Below are 23,269 nucleotides of genomic sequence, written 5' to 3'. Positions count from 1 at the left end.
TGTTGTTTCATTTATTTATTTATTTTCCCAATGCTCACCACCAACAAACGTGAAAACCCGGAAAACCCCCCAAAAGCCTGCAACCCTCCCACGGGAACCTTCCCTGACTGCCCATCAGCCCCCCAGCCTCCTACAACATAGAGAAAAAAGATTAGAAAAACAAAAATATTAATAGACGCTGGATTTCCTTAAACTACAAACTATAAGGTAGATTTGGTTTGTGCCCTATTAACCATCTCACTTAGCGGAGAAAATCATTTAGAAAGAGGAATGGCGGGATTTTATCCCAGGGATTCGCCGGGCACTGACACTGACATAGCCTGTTTTACGGGTTCCATATTGCCCTGAATATTAGCCATGAAGTACGATCTAAGTGAGGGAGTCACTTTTGAGAGGACTTGTTTTTTATTTTTACAGGAGTAGGTTTACTGGGTTTGTTGAGAGGCTCTTTATCCTGTGAATACTTACAGAAGTCTCAGTGGCTTGACATGGTTGTTTAAGTTGTTGCACAATAGGCTCCTATCCTAAAAAAGTGCATGATCTTAATTTGTATCTTTTGCCCAGAGGTGCCTCAATAGTAGAGCCACCATGTGCAGATTTAATTGACTTCGTCAAAGCAGCATTGGTAGGCTGATTCCCTTTTTCCTCAGATTGCCCAGTGCTTAATTTGTACCGGTGCTTTCCGGTGCTCAGCACCGGCACTTATTTCTCAGGGCCGGGCCTATCCAGGACACTAGTTGTGTTTGCCAATGCTTGATGGCAGTGTAGTTAAACTGTTTTGATTATGGTCTGTTTTCTATTTCTAATATACATCTCACTATATTATCTCTGCTTGGAACGAAAGCGAACGCTGAGTTAACGTGCACTGCAGTTGAACCGAGGCGGCAAGAGAAGTTCTGCTTCTCGATGACTGTGAATATTTGGGCACGCTTACTAGAAAGGGAGAGAAGAAACCATTTTTCCATTTCATAGGTATGTTTTGAATAGTAGGAGAGACACAAAGTGATTAAGTTGTGTGTGATTTTTGATGCCTCCTTGCACTGAGAGTTATTGTTTCAAAGGTGGGAACCGCCACTTTTGTTATGTGACGCTTAAATGTAGTGCGTCATTAGTGAATGAACGCAGTAACTTATTACATGCCACGGGCTGTTGCTGTATTTTTTTTTAATAAAGTGGAAAGTTGCAAACAAAAGGCCTGATTGTTGGAACTATAATTGAAACACTTTCTTGGAATATTGGAACAATCAACTGTTGGAAGCACACCGGTGGGAAACTGCCCCACAGCGATCTTGTTTCTTTGAATCACTCTAGTTGTGTTTGGGATTTCAAATATAGTGATAGAGTGTGCTCTGGTGCAGCTTTATTAATTACAAACCACGGGATGTGTCATTTCCTCATAACGGATTTCATACAGCTACAGAGAATACTTTGGACTCTAATATCTGCCACTTATTATTGTTAATAAATATATCATACGTTAAGCCTAAAGCCCCAGCATTGGTTTCAATTTATGCTTAGGTGTCCACTGTGCAGTCTCTTGGTCACATCGCAGTTTCAGACCGACATTCCCTGAAGTTAGTCATTTACTCTTGCTTGGTATGTGTTATGTGCAGACAGAATTATTAATCTTTCGCCAGTAAGTGGAGTTGCACAGGCACCATGGTAATGAGGAGTAAGAGTTAGATTTCTGTGCTGTGGAGTGATCCTTTAAAAGGAAGTATACCACGTTTTGTACGATGTGTGAAGTTTTGTCTAATGAATAGGATTCTTTAATGTCAGTTATTGTGCAGTCATCTTCACAGGAAGATGGGTGGGTTTCAGTTTGAATAATGTTAAAAGTGTATATAAATTGAGGGGCATGGAAAAACAAGTAAACTTAAAAGCACGGTTTTACAGTAGCTCATAAATCTGCAAGGTTGTATGGAAATCAGGAAGTACCTCTTTGAACTGTGGTAAAGGTGTGTGTGTGTGCACCGCAAACTATCCATCAGAGGCACATGGACTCGAGGTGGCCAAATAGGAAAAAACGTGTTTTTCATTCCAGTTATACCTCTATTGTCGCTGGAGCCTTCCTTTTTGTGTGCGTTTGCTGTTTTCTGGCCTCAGCCTCGGTGTGTGAGCTTTCTCGATGTGCCCGGGTTATTTTCAGGGTAAAGACACTGAGTAAGTGTTAAAGTATAAGGCGCAGTTGTGAAGCGATAAATGAATGATTAAATTAATTTTCTTTTCTGTGCATAAATTCAGTAACCCACGTAATGTTTTTGCAGACCACCAATGGGAACATTGCCCAACACCCCTGAACAATAGTTCACATGTTTGCACAGAAATTTCTTATTTTTCAGGGTTTAACACTTTGGACCCCACCTCATTTTGCTATAAGGTTGCACTTACAACTGCATGTAAAAATATGCTAAAAAACACCAAAGAGACTTTGCATCCTTCATTTCCCAGGTTTTGGACTTATGCAAGGGAATGTAGACATAAAATCTATCTGGGATTCAAAGGAATGACAAGTTCAGGGAACAGAAGCACTATAGCAATAATTTTTCTGAAGGACACTGTGCCACAGACCTCATTTCTTGGAATAGCCAAGAACAAAGTCTTGAAAACACTTTGAATTCTCGCACGATCACACTTTGAGGGGTGGCAAAACTTTACAACACATGGTGGGGACACAGTAGATGACCTCATACATTAAATTCTATATAATTCATCACACCCCAATTGGAAGGGATTGTTAGTTTGGCCTACGGACACAAATAGATATTCAGAGGTGCCACCGAAGCATTTAGTATTCATAGGCCAGGCCAGCGCTATCTACGACAAGAACATCCAGGGGTGGTGACATCATACAGTGTTGGAAAATGATGCCTTCATTGGCTAAAAACCTCGACACTGTTCCAGGTAAAACAACAATTGACCTTACTATTATAGGATTTAGGGATTTTTTATTGGGTCCCCGAATGCCACGTCAAAAACGTTTCTTATAAGCTGCTTGTAATGAGATCTGGATATTCTCTCAGCTAGTAGCTGGGGAGAGGCTTCGTGAAATTGAAAGAATTAACCTAGTAAAGGCCTTAGCTGTGGTTGACATTAACATCCAGGATTTCTTAACTGGGCAACATTGTATCTTCTGCTATATACTAAAACAGGATTTGTCTATACTACAGCACGGACAGTCTCAGCTAGGCTCAAATATGTTGTTAAGCTCGATACAACTATCATTGCTTTCTCGCTATATGCCTTGGCAATGGTTAATTCATGGCCATAGTATGTTACCGGTCACAACTTTTCAGTTTTAGTATAGCCTAGAACAACAGCAGGCATGCAGGCAGTTATGAACCGACTGGTAAGGAATTCATCAAGGAATCTTGGGAATTGTCAGATTTCGATGAAGGAGTGGGGATATGAAAGTGTTTCTAAGCTGTACAGTCTCGAGAACTCTTTAAGTGGGTCTCTCATATGCCAGGATATCAGGCTTCACGGGGCCTGTCATGGTTCACTTGCAAACTCAAGCTCTCATTTGAAAAGGGTCCCCTGCTATCGTGATTAATCCAGCTTTCAAGTTGCTCTCAAATGGGAGTTACTTGTGGTTTTGGGATGCTTCTGGGCATCACATATCTTGTCACAGTCAACTCCAGTGTTACTTGTTGTATGCAAGCATTTTTTCCACTGGCCCACACTGTCAGGGAGGTGCCGTTTTGGTGTTTGTTGAATGTTTCCTTTATACGATTTGATACTCTGAGCTGAATGAAAGCCATGCTTTTACAGATAACCATGCCCTTAACCTCCACCCGAGAGACTTTTGATCTTCAGGTCGCAAGGTCCTCAGCTGAGAAACACGCACTTGTATGAACAAACTGCCCTTTCCATTTCACAGAGATGGTATAACATATCTTTAACATGTCTGATACAACAGGTTTCGGGGTGGATTCTTGGCTCAACACCTACATACCATCTAGGTACACTGAGGTACATCTAGTTAGGGTCACATCGTTCGAGTACGCATTACTACTGTCATGTATTTGTATACCTGCCTGTATTCATTGTTTTAGCACTATGGTAGGAATCTATCATCCTTTTAGCTGTAAGTGCTTTCAACTATTTATGTCTGTTTCTGTCTTATGGTTGTTTCAGTACACATATTTTACACTATAATGTTGCTGGTTTAATAAATGCTTATTGAAAATGTCCCCACTGTTTATTCTGTGTATTTCTCTGAGACAAAGTGAGCACAAGTGACTGAGTGAAAAGTACTGTACTGTTTCCACGATCGCTGATGGGACAGAGTTGGCATGTTCGATAGTTGCCAAGAACTATTCTCTCCTTGGTAAGAGGGGTTTCTAGTGGCAGAGTGAATTAGCTGGTATACAGGTGAACATATTCGTTGGGGGTTTCTGGAATCATTGTGGACACCAATCCACAGTCTATGTTGTTTAAAGGCGCAGATCCTATATTGGTTTATAGAAACTACTCAGCAGGCATTGGTACCCCAGAGGTCTCCCATGGGCTGAAGCATCCATTATGCCACCTATGAGAGACCATGCAAAATGGAACTACTGGCCTGCCATTGCAGCCTGTGTAAGTTGGTGCATGCCCCACTTACTAAAGATATAGGTTTACTATATCTCAGGGTCACTGTACGTAAAATCCAATAAGTCATCGCTATAGCAGGCCTTTGCAATCCCAAAGGCAGGATGCTTAGTTCTAAGTGAGTGGGACACCTCTGCAGCCTACACAGTCATTTCTTCTGGGTTTTCAGTTAAAGCAGCCATATATCTATATAGAGGGGCACCACGTAATCACGTGATGATCATCTCTAACAGCTGCAATGAATCCTATCATGTTTGTTATCAAACATGTTGGAATCATACCCCCACACCAAAAACAGTCTGGTAGGTATGATTCAAAGCACTAGAAGAGACCTCTGTTAGGCTCTCAGTGTTCCTAGCACCAGCCTTCTAGTCCCAGACAGCACAAAATGGTTGCTGCCAACCGGAGACACATTTCTGCCCACCTGCTGCTGTGACAAATTCAAACAGAGGAAGGTAGAACAATCGAGGGAGATGTAACTGCCTACCGGACAGGATTTAGTGTATCAGGGCTGGGTGGGTGCACTGGCCATTGCCAGAGAGTATGTATGAGGGAGACATTTGGTGTCGCTGTACATAATCTAGTTCAAATCAGTCTTGGGAGCCATTGGCTCCCACGCTGGTGCACAACTGGACAAAGGACATGGGAGTAAGCTCCTCCTGTCCAGACCCTCCCCTGGGAGGGTCCCCTGAATTGTCCCAACCCTTTTCATGGGTTACTTAAGGGCTTACCTGGGTGTAGGTCCCTGGACTTCGTTTGTGCCTGACTTTGTCACCCTTCTATTCTGCTGCATCATCGGTGCTGTTGCATTATACAGGAAACTTCAAAAACCTGTGAAGCATCCAAGATACCGGAAGTAATCTCCCTTGGAGTGAAGGTGTCACTCCCCTGTATTTGCAGGCACCACAACTAAGTCAACTGGTCTGCAGATCCTGAGGTCCTCCAGACGCTGTGGGCTCTGCAACACAGGTGGTACTTTTCCACAGCTTGGTTGGCCTGCCCTGCCCTCTCACCAATTTTAAGGCTAGTATCCCTTGTGGGGGTTGCAATAACTGAACCCCTGTGTTCCGCATCCAACTTGCAATTGCAACAGCTTGTTGGCTTATTTGCAAGAAAATCTTTGGGCTCCAAGTAGCCCAAACCATGAGCACCTCCAGTGACTAGAATTTTCAGCCAAACCACATCGTGTGCATCGTGGCCTGAATCTTTTGATGAGCTGCTTTAGGTCTTCTCAAAACTCCAGTGCCTCTGGCCTGTAGGTCCACTTGAGAGTCACACTTCTTTCTTTTGGGATCCTCTGATTACTCAGGGCATGCTCTAACTTCCATGCTTGTGGTGAGTACCCTGGTCCTTGCTGGTCTAAATTTTGCAAAACATTGAAAACATTGAAATCTTTGAATCCGTGGTGTAGGAGAGTGGGGTCTGCAATCCTATGGTCACCCCAGATTTTTGCTTTTTGCTTCACTGGTTTACGACTTTCCCTGGCTGTGGGCCTGCTAATCAGACCCACAGCCTAGCTGTTCTCTCTCTAAATTGACAACCATGTACCTTAGGTGCATTTACCAATTGGTACTGGGCCACCTTATAAGTCCCTGTACAGTATACCTTAGGTATCCAGGGCATAGGTGTACCCAGGGTCTACCAGGGGCTGAAGCATGTATTATGCCACCCCTGGCTGGCCTCCTAAAACTGACACAACTGGCTGCACGACAGCTGGGGCAAGGTGGTGTAAACACCCTTTGCTGTAGATATAGTATACCTATATCTAACCCTAAAATGGACACATATATTCCTATCAGTCACTCCTATGGCAGGCCTTATCAATCCTGAAGGCAGAGTGCTTGAAATTATGTGAGATGGTGCTCTGGCATGAGCTGAGCCCGTTTGCAGCTTGCGGAACCAAGTCCTAATAGCTGTTCCATGATCACGCTATACCATATACTCTTAAGTGCATTATAATCCTCGCGGTTAAATGCCAACTCTGGTATAACATTATCAAAACATGTCGAGTAAGGTGTCATACGATTTGGAATACTACCCCCTCGCCAATTCTGGCCACGGGGGTAGCATTCCACCCTTCTAGAGGGACACGACATGTATGTAACTGAGAACCCCGGTTAAAGTTAACTCGGGCCTTGGCATCACAAAATGGATGCTGCCACCACAGACACAAGTCTGACCTCCTGCTGCTGGGAGTCCTTCCAGCGAGGGCGGCTTGGACAAAGCGTTTTCTGCCTTGGGAGGTGCTAGCACCACCCCAGACAGGATTTTGTGTATTGGGTAGGGTAGGCTTGAAAGGAATGAGACATGCCCGGGGCACACAAGGTGTCCTGTGCATACACCGGTTCCAACCAGTTGCTGGGGCACTCCATCCCCAGCTCTGTCGGGAAGCCGGACAAAGGATTGGGGGTGTAGCCACCCCCCTTCCTGGTCCCACCCAGGGGAGGGACCTAGTCAGTAGTGCAGCCCCCTTTAGGAGAATAAAGGTAGGAGCTGGTCCCATTCCAAATTAGATTATCCTGAACTATTCTAGAAGAAGAAACTCTGGCCTTCGACGTTCTGCTCCACAGAAGACTGAAAAATCTCCCTTGTGGACAAGGAGTGTCCACCCTGCACAAGCAGGCACCATCAAGCGTCCAGCGGCTTCCCTTTGCCGTCTTCCTTCGAGGATCCAGACTTCAGAGCCCGACGAGACCCAGATTCCCATACCTCTCCGACCTCAACCCACATCTGCAGCAAAGCTGAGACCCGTGGGTGCGACGAGACACGTGGGACCAGCCATCTTGGAAGAAACTGCACTTCGCTTCCAGCACAACTCCGGAGGTAAACTTGACCAAGTGCTTTGGGGACTGAGAAGCCCCTGCCCCGAGCAGCCCCTGCACCGAATATCAGCCCTGCAGCATCCACGAGATCTGCGTGGGGCCCTTCTGCTTGGTTCTTGCTCTACGCGTTGTCTGGTCACTTGCCGGCTGGCTAGTAGCCTCCTAGACGACAAACCTTTGAATATTCACTGCTGGTCTGGTTGCTCCAGACTGGCCCTTGCTCCCTTCCAAAAGAGGGGCACCCCGGACTCTCCTAGTCCGCACCAGACGCTTTTCCTCCTCACAGCGTGGGTTGCCTTTGCCAAGGCCTGTTGATGCCGATTCCGGATCCAACACCGCCGACAGTGAGAGCCTGTGTGGGACAGCTCGTGCCTCCATCCTGGTTGTCGAAGACACCTCCTGGTCCACGTGGCTGCAGAGTCAAGCGTCCACTCTTCACCTGAACACGACGACCACATCTGGTTCATTTCTGGTTCCACTCCAGTCACTGGCTAGTGACTGTGAACATTGTCCCCTCTGCTTTCAGGTCTCCTTCTCCACCAATCCACCCTTGGATTGCACCAGACATCTTCCTCCTGGTCGCCTGCAGCATCTTTCCTTTCAGGCTCCATAGACTTCAACGCGAGAACCCGACACGACTTCGCACCTATGCACCTGCAGCCCGTGGGTGAGGTAACGAGAGCATTTCAGTGCTCAAGGGTAGTTTAACTGTCCAAGTGTCCAGTTCCACAGTCGTTTTTGTCCTACCTAGTCAGGATTGTCCGTACTCACCTTTAACTTGAACTGTACTGTCTATAGACGTTGTTACGCATCTCGCGTGTGAGTTCACACTCTGCACACGCGTTCCGTGAGCCCCCTATTACTTACTTGAAGTTAGTGTAGCGTGGTCCGACTGATCCTACAGCCTCTGGACAGCTCCATTCCTTCTATTGACTTTCACATTCCACCTACTTAGTATATGGTTTGTCGTGCCCCTAGGGCACCATTGTGATTTCGTGCAACTTAACGTATTTTTCAGAAGAGATTGTCATGTGCTTAGCCCTCTGACCTCATAAAGAGTTCAGAGGTGTTGTTATTAATAAATGTACTGTTTATTTTCATAACAACCTGTGTGGTGTCCTTTCATCTGCTATTCAAGGGGTTATATTGTGGTGAAACAGCTGGCTTCACATGCCAAAAGAGTTTAGCCTAAGACTGCTTTGGTCATGCTACCATTAGGATAGCTGGTCTATAAGGTTGACTTACAACCAATCACCATAAAGGTTGTTTGGACTGATACAAGGTGATCCCTAGAACTAGTGAGCATCATATATCAGGCCAACTTCTCACATTGGTGTGCAGCGGTTGGGATTTGAGCTTGCTGTTGTTTTTACCACGTATAACCTTGAAATATTATTTGAAAGATCACATAAGGTACTCTAGGTACATATAACAAGCTTAGAAATACTCTGAGTTCTACTGAACCAGCTGTTGTAGTAGAAAGGGCCTAGCACACCCTGACTACAACTCTTAGCAAGGGATCAGTAGGAAAACCCATAGTGTAGGTAGGTGCATCACTTACACCACACTAGAAGCATGTCTACTCACCGAAACGCGTCGACGCACTGAAAAGCAGAATCCAAATAAAGCCCCGAGGAAGAACAGTTATACAAAAAAGAGTTTTGCTTGCTGTAGTTCCCTTTAGAAAATATTGGAAGGCTATTGGATCAACATATTGTGTAGCTAGAGCATTTGAAGCTACTGAAAGAAAGGGGATTGTTGAGATTTTATAATACACTGTGATTTCTGAATGTATTGCAATTAACTGTTTACACATTTAATGTTTTAAAAATTCCTTGTTTTTTCATGCCCAAAGATATTTCATTTTTTAATATGATACACTGTATATGTTTTTAATTATGAATGCTTCCAGAATGTCCTTCTGGAGTTTTTAAACTTTGATGGTAGGAAAGATTCCTCTTTTATTTTTTATGTTAATTAAAAAGAGTGTGAACGTTACATTTTAGTGTGGGTGTCATATATAAAACATTTTTATTATTAAAAATTCTGGATGTATGAGACGTGGTGATATTGAGAAAAGAATTGCCTGTCCAGGGATTTTCTTTGACTTTGATTGTCGACAGTACCCTGTTCCCTGGAACACTGTGGGGTCTTCTCTCTCTTAGAAACAGGTCTAAATTTTGCACCTACTTGACTTCCTGAATGGGTTACATTCGCTAAGGCTTGTTGGTGCCCCTGCTAGACACCGACCCCTCATCACTCGAACTCCTTTTTGGGACAGCTGATACCCATGTCCTGGTCTCCTCAGCATCACCTGGTCCTCACAGCTGAAGAGTCGATGTCATTGTCATCTTCCCTGAAGCACCCGACATCAGAGGGCATTCGTCTTCCAATTCTCCTGGTCACTCCTGGGTGACAAAGACTCTGTCCCCTCTGCTTTCAGGTACTCCCCTTCAAGAATCCATGTTTGGATTCCCACTGACACTTTCTCCTCTTCCAGAAGCTGCACTTTCCAAAAGTCCTCCGTTGGGTTTGACGGCAGTTTCTGCCACCACTTTGCATGTATGCACCTGGCTTCCCTGGTGTAGGTAACATGGGTAATAGGGTATCCATGGTTGGGGTGCCTCTCCAACCTTATGTCTTCCACAGGGTTTTTTCAGGGTCCACTGGAAAGGGTCCTTAATCTTTAAAAACCGAACTGCGACTTGCACATAGACTTGTATGGAGCACGCAGTCATGTTCACACACTGCCCACGATTTCCGTGGAGACCCTATCTACTTACCTTCGGGGGTTCGGTGAATCCCCAGCAATTCTACGTCCTCTCGACATCTTCCTGACTTGTGTCATAGTTCTCATACCACTTTCTTAGTATATGGTTTGGTCCCTCCCAGGGCCCACTGTGTATTTCGGGCAATTTACTGTGTTTATCACCATGTTGGAGATATTGGAACATACTAGGGAGTATTATGTAATAAATACATATTTTTATAAATACTTAGTGTGCTTCTTTTCAATTAATCTATACTATATCATTGCATTCTGGTAAAACAAGCTGTGTTACACTCCTTCCAGACTAAGCCTGAAGGCTGCTCTGCACAGCTACCACTTTGATGGCTTTCTAAGGTTTTCTAAGACCTCTTAAATAACCATACGGTTTGTCTGGACTGGTGCAAGGTGCCCACTTACAATAATAGACATCATATACCAGGCCAGCCTTTCACAGTTTCCATCTCTTATTTCACTGTAATTGATTCTGACATTACAATATTGACCTCCTGCTGCAGTGTGGTTAGGATGAAGACTACAAACAGAAGGATTTGTAAGAAAAATATTGGATGAGAAGAAAGAGAGTTGGACTAAGAGAGAAAATAGAGAAACTGCATAATTCTCAAATTCATTCTTTACTACTGCAAGGCCGACCTCTGTCAACGGCTAACAGTACTTTATAATTGATAACTTTTGTCTGGTAGTAGGTAGACATATTGTGTTTGGAGTCTGAAGAATTGTAATTTAAAACTCTACTTGATGGTAAAGTCAGGTTTTAAGTCACAATTCTGAAAATTTCACTTTTAGAAAATTGGCGTTTTCTTGTTCCATCCATTTGGTGCTGTTGTAAACGTATCTAGGACCCCATTTAAATATTCCCGATATATGCCCTCATGTGGTTATAACAAATCATATCCTTATAAAGGCATAAGAATCATATCCGTATTTAGTCATAGCCAATGCAGTCCAAATACAGCAAGGCTACTCCCATAGACTCCTAGAAAGCACAACACGTTCTTAAACAAACCAAGCCTCGAGCAGCCCGGGAATTACCCCTGCTTCTGTATTGATTTGTCCTAGAACTCCTGGAGTCCTAAAAAGAACTGCGAGTTCTTAGTGACGTCTTATGTCCAACCTTACGTCAAACTCGGCACCTTCCAGGTATAAATATACCAACAGCTGCCCTAGCAAAACACACAGTGGTTTGGAGCAGATCAGCTATCTAGTTGCCCGACGCCCCGCTGTGGCAAGTGCCGAAGGAAGCCGACCCTCCCATTGACGCACTGAGAGAGATGCTGTCTTTTCTCCTGCTGAGAAATCCAGCTCCAGTGTTTCCAGTCACCCTTGCGGGTTGCTGAGTGATCGAGTCCTGAGAAAGAGATACAAGACCTCCTTCATTCTATAACCAAGGTACGGAGCTGATTAGATCCTTACAGAATTCTTGATTCAGATTCTTGGCAAAAACCTATCTTAACTTAAACTGCAGCTCACTTACTCCTTCCCACGTACTAGGCATAGGTTAGGTACATCGGGGTAGGCGTATCTTAGAAGCACCAGTTGAGTACGTTTAGTCATGGTTTTATCTATGTATATATTTTATGTATTCTAAACACTGTATGGCTTAGAAACCATACCATGCTTTTACAGTATTATTTCATAATACTCCTTTTACTGTACGCACTTTACTTTATGACAAGTATTGCAATTGTGGCAACTCACTTCTCTTGCATGAGAAAGAAGACTGTTCAATAAATAACAACTTTTATTGAAAACGCCTGTCTCTCTGTTTCTCTGCGCTTCTGGTGAAACTAAGTATGCACGATTGACTGAGTAAAATAGTTATCTATTGTTTCCGCAACTCTGGAGATGTACTCCTTATTCTGGAGGGAGCAAAGTTGTCAAGTTTATGCGGTTGTCAGAAACTAATCCCTTCTTGTCTATTCAGGAAAGTTAACACCTTCTTGTTTACTCGAGAAAGTTTCTAGTGACCTCTGAGCTAGCTGGCATTCATAATTAAGTCTAACACATTCAATAGAGACCTAGTCGACCTAAGTCCTACGTCTAAACTATCGTTTATGTTATTCCAATGCACAGAGCCTATTGGGAATATAGGAACTACACTACAGTGCATGCAGCTTGTTTCCTGGGTCACACGACCAGCTGTGGTTGGCATTTCGCCTTAGTGTATTCCTCCCAGACAGTCAAAAACTAGACAGTCTGGGTGTTGGCAAGATGGGCCATCCTTACTTAATGAGGGGGACAAAGATGTCAGCTGTCACGCTTGTGCTTCATAGAATCTGCCTCAGTTCGTACACAAAGGACTTCACACTTGCCTAGCTTGTAGACAGACTGGAAAGAGGGCAGAGAGGGAAGACATTCCAGACACTTCCATAGGGGGAAACTCCAGAAGTTTCATCTACTTCAGAGTGGGCACCATGTGTAACAAATGGACTCCTAGACCCACTCCTCAGTACACTCCTGGGCCTGTGGATACTACAGAAGAAAGACTACCCTTTTACTGAAGGAATACCCTGCTACTCAAGGCCTGCCTGCTTTCTGAGAAGTAAGACTGTACTTGTACCCTCCATTCCAGGTTGAAGTGAATCCAAGGGTCAGATGACCAACCTTCTTTTCTGAGCTATAGGGACACAACAAGTTCTGGGGGTCTCCCTGCTACTGTCCAGATGACCAGCAACACTGGACATGAATGGACCTACAACTGGACATGCCAAAGCCCTGCAGTACTCTCCTGTAGTGAGTTCCTGATCTCCAAAAGAGGTACCCCTTGGTTATTTCACCCAGAGTGTGGCATCAGTTGAGCTCTTTCTAAAAGAAAAGGAGAAATCCAGACGTTTTGGGCTCTTCGTCACAGTGCAATCACACTAAGATATTACGTTCTGCACCAACCACCAATACAAAGCTGCAGTCAACCTGACTCTTCCATATAAAGGTACCTGCAGCGACAACCAGCAATGCAAGATCTGAACTTTGCACTACAGCATAGACAGTCTGCGGTGACCGCCAATTGATTGTCTGTGACAGCTGTCAGTGTCTCCGAGCTACAGCAATGACTATCCATGACACTTGCCTGCTGTTCATATTGCAGTGATGTCTATTTCACCTTGCTCTCCCTGCTCCGTGTTACCTTCTCCACCAGGAACAGAACTCTTCACGCTGAACTATAAAAGTTAACTTTTTCAGCAGAACTAACCTGGTCTCGATATCTGGCCTGCCCTTCGTTGCAGTCAACCTGTACTTGTGCATGACCAGATAACCGTGAGTGAAGCCTTGTGCTATTAGGGTCTATACTTACCATAAATCTCTGAAAATACCTATCTCCAAGTCTACTGATGGGGTTTCTGTTATTTTTGCTGTCACTTTTTTTTATTACCTATTACTCTATTTTTTAACTTAGTGTGGGATTTTGCTTCTGCTGTGTTTTCACTTTATTAATGTTTGTATGTTGCATAAATTGTTTACGTTTCAAAAGAGAGGGTACCCCACTGTCACCAGGGAACAGGGTGCAAGGACACAAAGTCAAAGGGAAATCCCTGGGATAGGTTTGAACGGCTGTGATGTCTAGAACCTAGCAGTTGCACTATAGTATCTAGTTTACAGACTGCTATAGAACACCGTCTGGCAGGAAAATATTAACATAATGATTTCCACAGAGAAAAAGTTTGTTAACAATCTAGTGCTTTATTAAAACAACCAATATTTTACAATAAAAAAAACATACATTTAAAATTTCAAAGGATCTTTCCCTGAAACATAAAAGGTTAATAAAACAAGAACATACAAGATGGCGGTAAAGCATATAAGTTCATACAAAACATATTATATATCATATACAAAAGAAGATATCACAATATTAACTGATGTCCTTGCAGGAACTGGATACGTTCTTACTGCTTGGGCCGTCGTGCGTCTGCCTCGTTTGAACCGCTATCTGCAGATAGCGGTTCAAACGAGGCAGACGCACGACGGCCCAAGCAGTAAGAACGTATCCAGTTCCTGCAAGGACATCAGTTAATATATGCCCGTTTGAAGTGGGTTTTATAACTATTTCAGATACAAATCTAGAAAAGAAGAAAAACACCAGACTAATAAGAAGATAAAAGAACCCCATAGGAGGAGTCGCTCCAAAAACAAAAAGGTATATGCTCCTAATAAGGAAGGAGACCGGACAAACTTTGACATAACAGAATCCCAAAGTAGGAGGTTTTTTGAGAAAGAAAAAAGGCCAATCTAGCCAGAGCTAAAAACTGCTTTAAATCCAACTGTTCGGGGACAACGCCAAAGGCGCCCACTACCTAGAGCTAGAGGATTTAAGAAACCTTCCTCCCTCGACCCCAAGGGAGAGCGAAGCCCTGCATGTACAGGGAAAACCCCAACTAAGAAGTCCTGAAGAAGGTGCCACCTTATCAAGTGGATAGCACCGAAACGCGTCGACGCAGTCATTTACGAGAGAATCCACTTAAGCCTAAATACACATGAGATGTACATACAATTTTGTCACATTTGTGTAAGATCGTACAAGTAATGTCAGGCTAGTGGATCTGATAATCAAGTGTGGCTAAAATATCCAAGTACCACTGTTTTATAGGGGGTCTGTTTACTTTGCTATGGATTGTGATATCTTCTTTTGTATATGATATATAATATGTTTTGTATGAACTTATATGCTTTACCGCCATCTTGTATGTTCTTGTTTTATTAACCTTTTATGTTTCAGGGAAAGATCCTTTGAAATTTTAAATGTATGTTTTTTTTATTGTAAAATATTGGTTGTTTTAATAAAGCACTAGATTGTTAACAAACTTTTTCTCTGTGGAAATCATTATGTTAATATTTTCCTGCCAGACGGTGTTCTATAGCAGTCTGTAAACTAGATACTATAGTGCAACTGCTAGGTTCTAGACATCACAGCCGTTCAAACCTATCCCAGGGATTTCCCTTTGACTTTGCATAAATTGTTTACACCTTGCTCTTAGTTAAGCGTAACTGATTTTGTGTCAGGCTACCAGAGGGTTAAGCACAGGTTGATTTTGTGAATTTTAGTGGTTCACCCTTACAAGGATTGTGTCTTTTGCATGAGTAGGGTTTCATTTCCCCTCAACCAACAACTCAATTTCTCACAGCTGCTCTACTGTTCTTCGAGATCATTGCATTCTTTTTCATGGCAATATGTTCCTAGATTGCATTTTGTTTGGAGAGAAGTCCTATGTGCTTTAGCTTCCAAAATATTCTAGCTCATGCAGCACTGCTCAAGCAAGGAAAAAGCCAAGACTTTGCTTGAAAATCTTCACCTTTCTTTATTTTTTCCCCATATGACCTCGTAGCTATGTCAACCTCCCAACCTGATCCACCTCTGGTGCTTATAACTTGGTGGTTCAAAATCTCAGCTGGTGTTCTTGCTGGGACTGCCTGATGCACACAACCTGAGCTGACCCAGAGGTTTTAATCATTGGAACTTTTCCTATACCTTGATCTAATCAAATCTAATCAAAGGATGACTCATCCAACAAGTTCCAATATAACCCAATATCTGGTCTATCTCTGTATATTTACCCTCTTATATATGGCTCTAAGATATCTTACAACATTCCTCCAGGCATTCCAGGTGGGAGATACCATCTGACGCGACAATTTACAAATCTCTCTCCTTGCCAACAGTAGCAAATAAAACACCAATTTGTGTTGGAACCCATTGGGCCTAGCACACACCCCAGGAATAGATATGATACCAAATAAAATAAGAGATGGGCTTACCTCCACCGCCGTACCCAGGACCCTGGAAATAGTCTTACCCACATTGTTTCAAAATTCTTGTATCTTAGGGCAAGAGGCGAAGATAAGGATGTCATCTGCATTCTGGGAACAACATCTCAGACAGCTCGCTTCTTCACTGCCCTTTATTCTGGATAGTCTGAGAGGGGACCAGTATATCCTGTGGAGTGTGAAAAAGTGTTTTCTCCTGAGTGGGGCAGAATTAATTAGTGGGTTAAGAATGTCTAGAGTTACTTGCCAGAAATCTTTCAGCCCCTCGCTTTGCAAGTAATTCTCCCGGACCTAGTATGGCTTTTCTATCTTTCTGTTTACTGCCTCCAGGAGATAGTTATTCCAATGAGCCATTTCTTTCTTCCTCTGGGCCAAATCTTGTCGGTCATTTTCCATGGAGTTGTCTTCCATAAGGGACCGGCGTTGACTCTTACACCAGGATGAAATCTGGTAAAACTTAAACCTAGACAAAGCACCCCTCGTAATGTGGCTCCAGAAGTCCCAAGAATGACATTTCTTACCCACTACAAAGTCTTTCAAGTGTGAAACCGCAGCCTCTTTTAATGCCTGAGCCAGAGCATATTTAAGACACTTTATTATTCCAGGCGAGCCCCACACTGGGGCCCAATCACTATAATAAGAAAGTCCCAAACAGTCTCGACAGTGCGACCATAGCTTGGCGGCCACACGTAACGTCTTCAACCGGACTTTTTCAAAGAATTTAACGGAGACAAATTTATACAGGAAACGTAGCTCCTCTACGCCAACTGACATGCCTTTGAACATACTGCCAATCAGTGAATCAGGTGGAGTAAGCAGTAACATCCTACAGTTTTTTAAATAGTAGATCCAGCAACACAACTGGAGGTCTGGTAGGCCCATACCCCCATACGTTAATTTGTGCCTTAATTTTTTCCAAGACAGCCTGATCCCTTTACCTGCCCAAATAAAGGAGGATATCTTTCCCTGAATTTTAAGCAGGTCATTCTACAGGGATGTTATTGAACAGATACGTTTATTTCGGCAGCATGCACATTTTAATCAGGTTAACCCAACAGTAGTGGGAAAGCGGGATATTCTGCCATCTTTTTAATAAAACGTCAACCTCTTTTGAGACTTTATCTAAATAATTTTTGGGAATTTCTGTGAGTTCCTGAGTTATTATGACACCAAGATATCTAAGCTCCTTGCAAAAATCCCCTTCTGATCAGCAATATTCCATGCAATAATCATTATTAATTTCAGAGCCAGAGAATTTCCAAAAAATCTGGGCTTCAGCAACAAGCTCCAGAAGTGTAATGTTGACATTTGAGGAGAGTAAAATTAAATTGTCCGCATATAGCACTATTTTCCTCACAAACCTCTTTGCTATGAAAGGAGCAATCTTCTTATTCTGTCTTAAACTTTGGGCTAAAGGTTCGATAAATAAACCGAAAAGAATAGGGGACAATGGACAACCTGCCTAGCGCCACGTCCTATTTTAAGAACTTCCCTAAAACCGTCGGCGAAGCCAAAAGCCCTATTAGTCCAATCCAAAAAATGCCAATTCACGCGATCAAAGGCTTTGGCAGCGTCAGCAGTAATAATTGAAAGAGGGAGGCTGTGTGATGATGCCAGATCAACCGCCCCAATTTAAGTATATACCAGTTCCGACATCTGCCTGCCTGGAAGAAAACCCTTTTGATCCTCGTGAATAATTGGCCCTATGATCTTACACAGCCGATTATTCAAGATCCTAGCAAAAACCTTATATTCAACGTTCAATAATGAAATTGGCCGATATGACTGACATTGGGTTGGGTCTTTATCGGGTTTTAGAATCAATTGAAGTACCGGGTTTTTAAGAGCCCAGCGGTGCCAGGGGACACACCCAAAGACTTCGAGTTCTCCTCTCTCAGACTACAGAAACGCAGAGACTTCTTGGTGACTTCAAAGATCAAATTTATTGGCTGCAGCCAGTCACAGGTATCCTAGAAGTACAACACGGTGTATATTCTCAGGAGACTGCTCAACTTTACAAAGCTAGTCATCCTTTTTATACCAAATATTATGCTTCAGGCAAACATTCCTTATTTACAGTTGACCATTCACATATTTTCACGACAAAGAAAAGCAGATTCATGATGACAAGCCCATTTTTCAGTTTGTCCAGCCCACAATCAATTACCCGGCAAGGCCCAACACTTTTCATCAGATAATCGGACAGACCCCTAATAAATTCGGGAACCTCCTCATCGTAAAGCAGGCCATAAAGAAAGGAACAGAGACTGGTGTGAGTAAGATTAGACATAGTTGTGTGCAATGAAGGGTTTATGGCATGCTGCGCCTTGATCCCTAATCTCGATCGGCCACTGGGAAAGGAACTGGCCGAACAGGTTTGGCTTCGGGCAGTGGAGTCAGCTTGCCCAGGTGACACAGAAGTCAGGAAAAGGTGTACGTGTCCCTTAAGACTCGTTTTGGCCTTAGTCATCGGCCTATGTGAGGGCAACCACAAAATGGCTGCCATACTCGAAATGGAACCCGAGGGTTCAGAACGGAATCTCTGATTTCATGGTGATCTTGTCACTCGAATACGCCGAAAATACTCGTATATAATATACTCGTCATTCTCGGTCTGTTGATACCAAAATCGTCATGCTACGATGATGTTTATGACATGGGTCCAGAATTAACGGAACAACAGACCCTCCTTTTGCACTTACATAGGCAATAACCTATACTCACGCTAATCTGAGTCCAGGTCTATATTCATAAAATCATTGAGATGTTGCTGTAGCATCATCCTATTACTTAGCTCATCCCTCGATACAGGTTTCCTTACACATGATGTAGCACAGAGGCCACATATAGCAGGAGCACACTGTACACAAAGACAGAACAGGAAAAGAATGGCTAAGACCATCCCAATGACCATCAGAATCTTCCATCCCCAGGCGGATAACAGTTCCCAGAACCATCCCATCAACGACCAATCTCCTTTATCCACATGAATAGATTCAGAGATTTTATGTAGTTTGGAAATGGCCTGGTACACTGTCAGAGCGTTATCTGGAATGAAAACACAGCAACTTGATTGGATCACTTTACATACCCCACCTCGGTCTGCAAGAATGACATCTAACGCAACTCTGTTCTGAAGAGTCATAAGACGATCCGACTGGAGCTCAGCAGTCAAGTTACTAAGGGCACCGGCAGTTTTAACTACGGTGGACTCAACCACCCTCGTTAATTGCCTTATATTCTTACTGTTAACCATAGGTCCCCAAAATGGCAGAAAACCCTTCAAGAAGTCTCCCAATTCTTGTCCTGCAGTGTCTTTCTTACTGAAGACACCTCTAACTACCCTTGTCTTGTGGTAATCTGCCGCAGCTGTGTAGGTGGGAGGCAACAGGAACGAAACAAAACATGTGCCCGCGAAGTCAGGGGGCAACCATGTATATGCTCTATCATAACAGATGAAATAGCTACCCTTAGCTGCTAGGAACGAAGGGGAAGTCTGGGACGCAAAAACATACGTTTCAGTGCAGGTACTCTTCCCTAACTGAGCTCTTGGATACTTGCCATTACCTTGCAGACACAGATGACCCTGATGGGGTACAATCCAAATAAATCGGAGAGGATCTCTTTGCTCGCTGGTTCTCACTCAGACTTGCTCCATATCACGTCACGTTCCATCCAATATATTCCAGTGTCTCGTCTCTCGGGATAGTCTCATAGGAAGTAGCTCCTCTAATCATATCTACTATACCCTTAACTAGAGCACTATTCTTTGGATTATCTTTTACAGAACGTAGGGGGTGGACTTCACGAGCATAGATGAACATCGTTCTGTATGCCCACGCAGAACCATTATGGCTGAATGGCAGGACCAGATAAGGAATACCTTTATCAGTAGTATGAGGCATAAGACCACACACCCAACAGTTAGTCGTGTTCACTACTAATTGGTGTTGGTGCAAAAGCTGAACGAAGGAGTTATTGACAAACTCTAATCTTCTAACGGACTCATGTTCAGGTAGAGGGTGAAAAGAATGTGAGGAACCAGTAGAAGGAGGTATGGGCTGTGTAGTGGGTGCAAATGTCACTCGAAAAGAGAATAAAACATATCCTATTAAAAACATCATTACACTAAGCAACATGGAAATGCATAATATCAAAAAAACGTTTTCTGGTCATCATTATACACATTTTGGCCTTAAAGTCCATCTCTTTGGGAGGTCTCTCCATCTCGAAAAACTCCATCCTCTAACTTTGCTGTTCGCGGAGGTAGGGTGTTCCGTGCTAAGGAATGCGCCTGTCAGTCCAAGGGAAATGCCCAAGAACCAACCAGAACCGTCGACCTTGTGTCTTCGGCTTGCACTCCAAAGACTTGTCGGCCGCGACCCTACAGCTGAACCCGGATGGTGGATCAAAAAACAAAAATCAAAAAAGTTTCTCAGATGAGAGAGCTGCACTTTCAAAAATAGCAAAGAAAAGAATTTTATTTGTCCATAGTTCTAGGCCTCAGATTATAACGTTTTTTTCCAGCCAGGTAACGTCTGGTCTTGGAATAAGAGTTCAGGCTCGGTAGTGTCTAATCGAATTGACGGTGGCATGGCTTCTTGCAAAAGATTGTCACTTTCACGTTCAGAATTTGTTCCTTTTACACTTGCATCGCTGAAAGGCAGAAAACGAGGCACAGTCTCAGTCTCAGAGTCAGCCATACCCTCCTGGACCCACCGGTCGTACGGCAGAGGCAAAGGGACCCTCTTACAGTGTACGCCGTGGATCCAGTTCTTCTTTCCTTGCACTCGCACTGCGGATTTCGTTGATAAAAGGACTAAGTAGGGGCCGGTCCAACGGGGCTGATCATTCTTTGTCCACTGGAAATTCTTAATTAGGACCCACGATCCAGGAACGATGATGTGTCCTGGATCTTCAGAAGCCTGAGGCAAAGTATCGTGAACCTGTTGGTGTAAGACACGCAATTTAGCCGTCAAATCATACAAGTAATCAAGCAGTACAGGGTGTTTAATCTCACTGAATTTTGTCGGTCTTGGCACTCCCCATATGTTGGCATGGCGGCCATACACAATCTCATACAGGCTAAGTTCCACCCGTGAATGCACAGTCATTCTTGTCGATAAAAGTGCTAATGGCAACGCATCAGGCCATTTAAGACCAGAGCTCGCTTGTATCTTGGCAAGTTTACGTTTTAGAGTGCCATTGTAGCACTCTACTAGTCCAGCTGATTGGGGGTGATTTGCAGCGTGAAAATTTTGGCGTATACCTAGCCCTTCACATACTCTCTTCATCACTCGACCCACAAATTCACTCCCATTATCACTCCAGACCATTCTCGGCAAACCAAACCTAGGGAAAAACTCTTTGACAAGGGCTTTAGCTGTGGATAAGACAGTGTTATCTTTAAGGGGATATGCTTCTACCCACCTCGAAAAGGCACAAACAACAGCGAGTACGTATTTCAAGTTGTTGCACCTCTCCATGTGGATGAAATCTAGCTGCAAAACCTCTAACGGATACGTTGGAGGTGCAAAATGACCAGCTGGAGTTGGAGTTCCCTTACCAGGATTGTGTTTCAAACAAACCATACAGTTCTTGAACACATTCTCTGCACACTTAGGAATTCCAGCATTTTGCCATACTGGAGCCAACAACTTACAAATCCCTTTCACACTGATGTGAGCCATTCCATGCGCCATTGTAACCACTGCAAGTACGTATGCATCGGGTAGCAACCATCGCTGATGTCCTGACAATTCAACCCAACAACCATTTGCATCTAATTTACCCGTACTCTCTCTCCACACACTCAACTCTTTCTCTGTGGCTTCAGCTTGAATAGACTTCACACTCTCTATCGTATCTTCACACATTCCAACGTCACCAACCCATCTTGCAGGGCCCGCAACATACATTCGACTCATCACATCTCTTGCTGTTTCTTTTGCAACTTCATCAGCAAATGCATTTCCACGACCAACATCATCAGTAACCTTCTTGTGTGCACTACATTTCACAATCGCAATTTGCAAGGGCAAGGTAAGTGACTCAAGAAGCTCATTCACCAGCTGACCATGCTGAATCTTGGTTCCATGCGAAGTCAGAAACCCACGTTCTTTCCACAATCGTCCAAAACTGTGAGCCACACCAAACGCATAGTGGCTGTCAGTATATATGGTCACTTTCATTCCTTTCGACAACACACACGCTCTCGTAAGTGCAATCAACTCTGCTGCTTGGGCTGAATTATGTGGGATACGTGCAGCTTCAACAATCGTATGCAAAGTCGTAGCAGCATATGCCGCAGTCGTATCACCATTCGGAAGCTTGAAGCATGAACCATCCACCCATAAGGTACCATCACACTTCACAAGAGGAGTGTCCTTAAGATCTACTCTCCCTTTCGTTTCCTCTTCTGTCCTGAGAAAGCAATCATGCTGTTCAGAAACATCTGTCCCTGCTACAATCGGCAACAACATAGCTGGATTCAACGTGTTGCATCTCTTCATGTGCACATGGCTCGCTAAAAGTGTCAACTCGTAACCTGACAATCGAGCACTAGTTAAGTGCTGTGTCTTGGTCCTGTTTAACAAAGTGTCCACTGCATGTGGAACCATCACAATCAACATATTATTTATCACTAAACCAGCAGACTGCCGAATAGAAACAGCTGCTGCCGCTGTGGCTCTCAAACAACTCGGCAACGCTCTAGCTACCGGATCCAAAGTCAACGAGAAATACGCACATGGACGCTGCTTGTCCCCAAAAGATTGTGTCAACACTGACAACGCACATCCTTCTTTCTCATGGACATACAGTGTAAAGGGCTTACTGTAGTCGGGGGTACCCAACACAGGAGCCGAACACAATGCATCACGCAATTCGGAAAAACTTTTCTGACAATCCCCAGACCACGGAAGGGGATTCGGTGTATCTTTACAGGTCAATGCTACCAAAGGTTTGGCCAGCAGAGAAAAATTTGGTATCCATTGTCGGCAATATGATGTAATACCCAGGAAAGCACGCACTTCTCTCTGTGTCATTGGCACACTTAATTTTGCAATTGCCTGAATTCTTTCTGGGGTCAGTTTCCTTCCCTCCTTCGATAAGAGATGACCTAAGTAGGTCACTTCTTGTCGACAATATTGCAATTTGAAAGAGACACTTTGTGATGCAAATCAGACAAATGACGCAACAACGACAACGTCGCTTCTTTACAAATCTCCTCAGTATCTGCAGCGACTAGCAAATCGTCGACGTACTGAATAAAGGTAGTGCCATCAGGTAAAACAATCGTATCAAG

The sequence above is a fragment of the Lissotriton helveticus genome, chromosome 8 (genome assembly GCF_964261635.1).
Source record: "Lissotriton helveticus chromosome 8, aLisHel1.1, whole genome shotgun sequence".
In the NCBI taxonomy this organism is placed as follows: Eukaryota; Metazoa; Chordata; class Amphibia; order Caudata; family Salamandridae; genus Lissotriton; species Lissotriton helveticus.
The sequence above is the reverse complement of the archived record's forward strand: the minus strand, read 5'-3'. Positions refer to the sequence as shown.